The sequence below is a fragment of the Calypte anna genome, chromosome 28 (genome assembly GCF_003957555.1).
Source record: "Calypte anna isolate BGI_N300 chromosome 28, bCalAnn1_v1.p, whole genome shotgun sequence".
Classification (NCBI taxonomy): Eukaryota; Metazoa; Chordata; class Aves; order Apodiformes; family Trochilidae; genus Calypte; species Calypte anna.
The window spans coordinates 4,379,156-4,387,419 of record NC_044273.1 but is presented as its reverse complement, the minus strand read 5'-3'; the positions used below and the strand labels follow the sequence as shown (position 1 = coordinate 4,387,419).

The 8,264-nt window shown below is 49.7% G+C and overlaps 2 non-coding genes across 2 annotated transcripts; one reads left to right on the top strand and one right to left on the bottom strand.

Moving 5' to 3' along the window:
- The first annotated feature begins 410 nt into the window (after positions 1-410).
- Positions 411-482, top strand: TRNAG-UCC. The gene has a single exon. It is a non-coding gene; the product is annotated as a tRNA-Gly (tRNA).
- A 384-nt stretch (positions 483-866) lies between these two features.
- TRNAV-CAC lies at positions 867-939 on the bottom strand. Its single transcript has one exon. It is a non-coding gene; the product is annotated as a tRNA-Val (tRNA).
- Between the last annotated feature and the right edge of the window lie 7,325 nt (positions 940-8,264).

Sequence of the window (8,264 nt, the reverse complement as noted above, 5' to 3'; positions counted from 1 at the left end):
GTGGCGGAAATGGCGGGAACGCGCGCTGAGGGCGGGATGGCGGGAGCGCGCAGAGGGAGGCGGAATGTACCAAGGCGTTGAGAGGGCAGAGGGGGGGGGGGGGGGGGGAGCGGCACCTGGGAGGAACCACTGCGTGGGAAAGGGGGAGGATAGCTGCGACAGGACGGAACCATTCGTCCGAGTGATGGGAGGGTACAGAGAGAATTTCTGAGGCGGAAAAAGGTTATAAAAATAAAAGGAAAAAAACAAAAAAAAAACAACCAGGAAGAGACTATTCTGCATCACCTGCGGGGAGAGTCCCTGATTACCGCCGTGGGGCAGTGGGGGTGCGGCTTCCCCTGCGGTCTGGGGAATGGTTGACTCCAGGCTTTGAGCTTGCTGAGGGAGGCCGGGAAAGCCCCGTACAGCGAGCGTTGGTGGTATAGTGGTTAGCATAGCTGCCTTCCAAGCAGTTGACCCGGGTTCGATTCCCGGCCAACGCAACTGTGGCTTTTGTCAGTTTTTATAATGTATACAAGCATTCGTGTATTTTTTTTTTAAATCATTTCCTGCTCGCCCACAGCGATTCCAAAACCTGCACGCCTAAGCGCCCCTCCTGGCTCCGTGCGATCCTCCCCAAAGCCCGGCGATAGCTCGGCAGGCGCAGAGGGACCACAAGGTGCTGGGATTTCTCTCTTGGATTGCAGGAGGGGAGCGATGGGGCTTGGGGCCGGCGGGGGGGAAAAAAAAAAAAAGGGAGAAAAAAAAGAAAAAAAAAAAAACCACACGAAAAAAAAACAACAACAAAACCAAAAAAAAAAAAAAAAAAAAAAAAGTGCGAAAAATACAAACGAAAACAAAACAAAAAATAGAGTTGGAAAAGATGGTGTTTCCGCCCGGGATCGAACCGGGGACCTTTCGCGTGTGAGGCGAACGTGATAACCGCTACACTACGGAAACCCGCGCTGCTCGGCTCCTGGGGCCGCCGGCTCATCATTCCACCCGCGGCGCTCCTGTCCCCGTGTTCATCTCACCTCACGGCTGCCTCCAACCAAACCTACCCCAACCACTGAGAAACGCCAGGCGGGATCCCAAGTAATCAGTGTTAATGAGTCATTAGTGCTTCCAGAAGCCCCCTCACCTCAGAAAGCGGCTGAGGTGGGTGTCCCCGGGCCATGCTGGGCTGCGTTTCGGGGTGATCCCCTCAGAGAAGAGGGGACAGCGCTGATGGGAATTTGGCTCTTCCCGATGAGGGGCAAGGTGAGGGGCTCACCCCAAACTCGCATGGCCTGCCCATATATCCTTGCTATCGATGGAAGGCCTCATCCTCCAGGCCTGGCCTGGCCCTCCGAGCCTTCCCCCACCCCACGGTCCTCGCCGGGCCCAAAGTTCAGCCTGGAGGCCGAGGGCAGGTTCTGGAGGGCAGGACAGGACAGGATGTGGCCAGGGTTTGGGCTACGTTGGAAGAAATATCTTTGCTTCGTGAGGCAGCTGCCACCAGATGTCGGTAGAAGAGTGGCAACAGGGAGTTGGAGCTCCAGGCAGAGCTGCTCAGGAGGGAAAGGATCCAGAGCCAGGGAAGAGGAACTGGGGAGGACTGGCTATGGGCTTCTGAGCAAAAATCTTTGCTAAGGAGAAGTTTTCCCTAGCTGCAAATGAAGCATCTCTAATGGACAGTGGGCCAGAGTCTGTTCTCATCACTGGTGTCTCTCCAGGGCAGTGGGAGCTGTGCATGAGGAGAGGACAGAGCAGGGTGACAGGATGGCAGCATCACACTGCCTTGGGTTTCCATCACGGAAGCTTTGGGAGAAGTCACTGTTGATGAACCCAAATGGTTCTAGGTATATGCTAGTTCCTCTTTTTTAATCTTTCTGCAGTGTTAGCAACTCATGCACCCATGGCAATAGGGATTTTTTGTTGAAACTTAAGCTCTTGGAATAAGGTGGTAGTGTGAAATTTATTTTTCCTGATTTGTTTTGTTTGTTGAATTGTTTTATGCTCTGCTGGCTGCAGAGAAAAGCTTAGAAGGGTGAAATTAATTGTAAACCTGGATGAAAGTGAAAAGAACCTCACTTTTAAACAACTTACTGTTAAAAAAAACTACTTGTAAATTTACAGTTTTGTAGCTCATCTCTTGGTTTGAGACCAAAAGGTATAGAGGGGAGGTTGTCACATGCCTTTTAACTCCAGGACTTGACAGTCTTTTATTCTGATCTGATTTGAGATAAGGATTAGAACATGACCAACATGAAGCCCTAGGATGAAGTGACCAACCTGAAGCGCTTCGGGCTGCTAGGTTCAAGGTTTGTGGTAAAACGCAAACCCGTAGGCTGACTGTTGGTGGTGCTCTGGGTAGGGTTCCATGGCAGGGTTCGGGCCAGCCAAAGTTTTCAGTGGTCACTCTTTGCATTTGTTTGCCAGTCCCGACCGTTCGGACTTCTCGGACCTCATTCAGCGAAGTCCGAGCAGTCCGAACAATCGCTGTTCCAGCACCTCAATCTCCTTCCTGAGCTGAGGGGCCCAGAACTGGACACAGGACTCAAGCTGTGGCCTCACCAGGGCTGAGCACAGGGGCAGAATCCCTTCCCTGGACCTGCTGGCCATGCTGTTCCTGAGCCAGCCCAGGATGCCATTGGCCTTCTTGGCCACTTGGGCACACTGTTGACTCATGTTCAGCTTCCTGGCAATCCAGACTCCCAGCTCCCTTTCTGCCTGGCTTTTCTCCAACCACTCTGTGCCCAGCCTGTAGCACTGCTTGGGGTTGTTGTGGCCAACTGTAGCAGTTGCTTTTGCCTGCAAGAATTTAGCAGACCTTTTTGTACCAGCAAGTCTCCAGGGCTGATGATCAGCAGGCATGGGTTAGTGGCTGGGGATGAGACCTTCACTCATCTGGGGGTCCTGGCAGTGATGGGATCTGCTCCTTCAGACACCTCCTCTGCACCCAGGGAGGTGAGAGGAGCTGCTGGGGGTCTGTGCCTGCTGGAAGAGGGATCACAGCAAACAGCTGCAGCTGTAATTCAGGGAAGTGTGGCTGAGGCTTTAAGGCTTTGGTGGAGGGGCTGTAGTGAACTGCCAGGTCTGTCCTCACCTTTCCTTTCCAGCTGTCTGCCAAAAGCCATCACCTGCCCAGCAGTGCCAAGGGAACAGCACGAGTGCTGAGGTGGAATTATTCTGCAAATCAAAATAAAAAAAAAAAAAGAAAAAAGAAAAAAACAAACCCCGGGTAGACAACCATTTTCTACCTGCCCATCTTGTGAATGTCAGGTCACTTCTTCTGTCCTGGACTGGGACAAAAAGTTGGAGTCCTATGGAAGCTTGGAATGTCAGTATTAAACAGAAGGGTTCAACTTGTTTGGGGAGGTTCAACACAAGCCTGACCACGAGTATTTGTAAGTTCTGTAAGTTTGTTACTTCAGTGATTTCATGTTTAAAATCCCCAGGAAAATATTAGGTAGCCCTGCAGATTATTAACATTTCAAACTGGATTGCAGGGGCTGAACTCTTGCACCACACTCCAACCACAGCCAAGCACCCTCAGCACCCTCTCTGCTTGAGCTGCCCCCCAGCACAGAATCTCCCTGAACTCTGCCCACTCAAGTGGTGACAAACGTGTCCCTGTCTCTAACTCTGGTTACACATTTCTTGGTTTCAACACAGATTAAATGAGGGGGACAGGCAGGGCACAGCCTTCTGCTTTGGGCTGGACCTGCCCTGTACACATTGTGACACCATTGACACAAAGTCCCTTGCCTTGGGAGCAATCCCTCTGTCCTCCTCCTTCAACAGCAAGAGAAAAGATGTAACTCTGTTTGTTTATTGAAATTATTAAGATGCAATTGGGTTCTTTCCTGAGCTGCTGGGAACAACTTTCTGCATGTAACTTCTGCAGGAATCTGACTTTGGAGCAAATGGCTTCCCATCATGTTCCATTCCAAAAGTGGAATTCCAGTTTGGTTTTAGATTTGAAGTTCAGAGAATAGAGGCAAGACCTCCAGAGAGTGATGATATCTAGCATCAAACTAAAACTACTAGATAGGCTAGAAATTCTCATTCTCCACTGCTTTTCATGCTTTGAAAGTGCATTTGCCAGATGCTCTACTTGGCATGTTGTGTAAAACAATGGACAGCCTTTGCCCATGCTGCATTGTTTCAAAACCCAGCAGTGTGCAGGTCTTAATGTGCATTATAAATATAAAAATACCTTTGTGCCTGTGACAGAAATGGAAAATACTCTTTGCTCCAGTTTTATTTCTGAGAACAAAAGAGCAGAAGTGTTGGTATTACAGAGGCAGATAAAGGAGAGTTATCAGCTGGTGTGTTCTGCTGAAGCTTGCTTGGCTTCCAGTGGAGTGATGTTGATTTGTGATAGCTGAGTTAGATATGAATCTAGAACTTAATTTGCTGTGGGACTTTAGTCTCTGGGTGTGTTTTTTCCTGGTGTGTGTCTGGCTTTTTTGGGTTTTGCTTTGTTGTGTTGGTTTTGGGGTTTTTTTCTCCCAGAGAGACTTACACCTATGTGCTGTAGGCCCTTTCACATGACAGAAAAATGTTCCAAGTCCTTGGTGGGAAGGAAAACACAACCTGGCTGAGTTTAGAAAGGACTGGGCTATCAACAGCCTCTTCTTTCTGCCTCCCTTTCTTGTTACCACGTGTTTAGCAGCACATTTTCTCAGTGCATTCAGTTCTCCTCTTGTTGAGCTTCATGTGGAAACTGCTGGGATTCTCCATTGCCTCCCCCCTCCACCCCTTTATCTTTCATGTCAATGTCCTGAGGGGTGACAACATCTGGAGTTGAGTGACTTGCTACCAGTGACTCTGGAGCTGGAAATTTGTGAGCATGATCAGGGGAATGCTGGCCCAGAATAGCTTCAGATGCAGTGCCAGGGCTGGAGGTGAAGGGTGATGAAAGTGCAATGTTGTATAAGCTGGTTTGGGTCATTTAAGTGGGTGAATGTTCCACATGGGGAATAAAAGAAATTTATTTCCATTATTTCTGTATGCCCAGTTGAATAAAGAGGTGTCTACAGCTACATGAAGAGATGATTCTTTGCTTGAAGTAGGAAAGAACTTGCAAATGGAATTTCTTCTGTTTCACCAGATGGGTGACATTCTGTGGGTCACAGGAAACCTGTGGCCAAGGGGAAGAACCCAGCACTCAGCAGCAGCCAACCTGCACCTCACTGACAAAACCCCCCCTGTCAGGAAGCAGTGTGGCCTCTGGGTGATCTGACATGCACAACCCCAAAGTACCATAACCCAAATCTGCATTTATCCTGGGCCTTGTCAAGGCACTTACCCCACTGCTCTTGTCTCATGAGGGACACCTCTCCATGGCATCTTCCTCCAAGTTAAGTCTTCTGCTGCAGCGTGTTAAATACCTGCAAATGTCAAAGGAGAAACATGAAGGCATCAGGGAATCATTTAGGCTGGAAAAAGAGTGTTAAGATTGAGTCCAACACAGCTCCTGCTGCAGAGCTGTGCTGATTGGCATCGGATGAGAAATTGGCTTTTAGTCCCTCTGAAGTCCCAGAGACTGAAAACATTTCCACAGACAGTAGATACTACTGTACTTCTCTCTCCTCCACACAGCCAACAGATGCAGGACTAAGACATGGATTTAACATTTTTAAAAATTATTTTTCCCCCACATCATGTCAGGATATACAACTAATCTGGTTGCAATTTTCCTGGGAGGCAGTGATTGGAAAAAGTGACACCTGAAAAGCCTTCCCAGCTTTTCCTGGCCTGGCCAGCTGTGCTAAAATTCACCCCAGGTGAGTGGTTCAGTGCTGTGTTCATGTTTCCTGGAGCTCCTTGGCACACCCTGCTCTTGGTGCCTGGTGAGAAAGTGAGAAACCTGGGACTCCACTCTAAGAATCATTCAAATTGGAAAAGACCTCTAAGATCATCAAGTCCAGCTGCCAACCCAACACCCCCAGCCAACCCAAGGTGCCACACATGGGTTTTGAACACCTCCAGGGATGGTGACTCCATCCTTTCCCTGGGCAGCCTGTTCCAACACTTGACCACTCTTTCAGTAAAGAAACTTTTCCTAATATCCAATCTAAACCTCACCTGGTGCAACCTGAGGTCATTAATTGCTAGTAAATACCTGACAAAGGGTGCAGTCACTTGGGTGCTTTTTCTAGCTCCAGCTTAACAGCCCTGTGTTTATTTATAAAGGGCTGGGCCTGCAGCCACCAATCAATATAAATATATTATATCAATATAAATATATATTATATCAATATAAAGTTATTGTCATTACACCAAGACACGAGCTGACCCCCCTCAGGCAGTGGGAACAGGTCCTCTCCTCCCCATGGAGGACTTGCCTGAGGACCACCTGCACTTCTCTTTGCTCTCATCTTGTCCTCTTTGGTCCCAGAACCTGCTGGGGTTCTGCAAACACCGTGGCACCTACCCCTGGAGTGGTGCAACCTAAGCCTTGTTTGGGAGACAAGGACACTGGGAGCACAAAGCAAGCAGCTTGCCTGAGGTCATTTGTTGGCTCAGGGCACTGCCAAAAATAGCAAAAAATAGCAGTGGTGACTCCTGCCCCTGCATTAACCTTTGGGCTCTGCCATGGGAGCTTTCCTTGGGTCACTGAGGATTCTTTGCCCCTTGTCAGCACAGCAGCTACTGGCTAACAACCCAGGCACGACTGGAGTGAGAGGGTTGGCAGGCTGGGAGGTTTACACCTCTCACCAACACTCCAGTGCTGTTTGTATCCCTGCTCTTCATCAAAGAAAAAAAGCAAAAACCAAAACAAACCAAAACAACATTGAATCAAACTGGAGCCACACAAAGGATCTGGATGGGCCACAGAGAGAAGCAAATGAGGTGTCTGGGATGGGGAGCAGAGGGCAGTGGAGCTACGAGAGAGGGCTCAGGCTGCTAAAGGGGGCAAAGAGCCATCAAAACAAAACCCCCAGGTGCCTGGAGAGGACAAAGTGCAGGTTTCCTGCAGCTGACTTGGTGCTCACTCTGCTTTTTTACTGCAGCAATCTCCTGGGCACTATTCTGTCCTCTGGACCTGCTGCTGCTCCAGCTGCAGCCCTGACTTTCTGGCAGGAGGTTTTCTTATGACATATTCCTCAGGTTTGCTCAACTAAATGGTGTAAACCCTCCCCACCCTGTGTGAGTGGGGAATAGCTCTGGGTGGTGGAGGAGAAGAATTTGGAGAGAAAACAACCTGGCAATATTTAGGAATTCTTGGTCTGCTCCAGCAAAATAGCATCAATAATTCATTTGATGGATACAGCTGTTCTGCTCACAGGATAAACAACATTCTGGCTTTTCTACAACTTTATTGGCTAGAGACAACTGAGAACACTTAGATGACCTACCTGCCCACAGCCTTTAAAATAAATACAGTTTTTAAAGTGCCACTGCACTTCAGTATAAACAAGCAAGACACAGTGGAGGCACAAGATGGTGGAGCTGGCACCAGGCCACAGGTTCTGTCCCAGACCTGTTAATGGGGTGCCTGCAGCCCCCATCATCAGGACTACCTGATGTTTGTGCCTTTAACACAGCACAGACCTGCCCCTTTTTTTTTTTCTTGTACTGTTCAGAAAACATGAGCTGGGAGCACTATCATAGAATCAAAGAAATACTTTTGGTATAATAATAATAATACTTTGGAAAAGACCTTTCAAATCATCAAGTCCAACCATCAGGTCAGCACTGCCAAGGCCACCACCACCCCATGTCCCTCATCCCCACATCTCCAGGGCTCTGAAACCCCTCCAGGGATGATGGGGACTCCAGCCCAGCCCTGGGCAGCCTGGGCCAGGCCCTGACAACCCTTTCCAGGGAGAAATTCTTCCCCAGCTCCAACCTAAACCTCCCCTGGCACAACTTGAGTTGTGCCAAAAGTTCCTCTTGTCCCATCCCTTGTTCCCTGGGAGCAGAGCCCGACCCCCCCTGGCTCCAACCTCCTCTCAGGGGGTTGCAGAGAGCCACAAGGTCTCCCCTCAGCCTCCTCTGCTCCAGGATCAACACCCCCAGGGCCCTCAGCTGCTCCTGGGCAGACTTCTGCTCCAGACCCTTCCCCACCTCCATTCCCTTCTCTGGACACTCTCCAGCCCCTTAATGTCCTTCTTGTCCTCAGGGTCCCAGAACTGAGCCCAGGATTGGGGGTGCAGCCTCAGCAGTGCCCAGCACAGGGGGATGATCCCTGCCCTGTTCCTGCTGCCCACCCCAGGGCTGATTCCAGCCAGGACGCTGGTGGCCTCTTGGCCACCTGGGCACACTCTGCCTCATATTCAGCCACTGTTGAC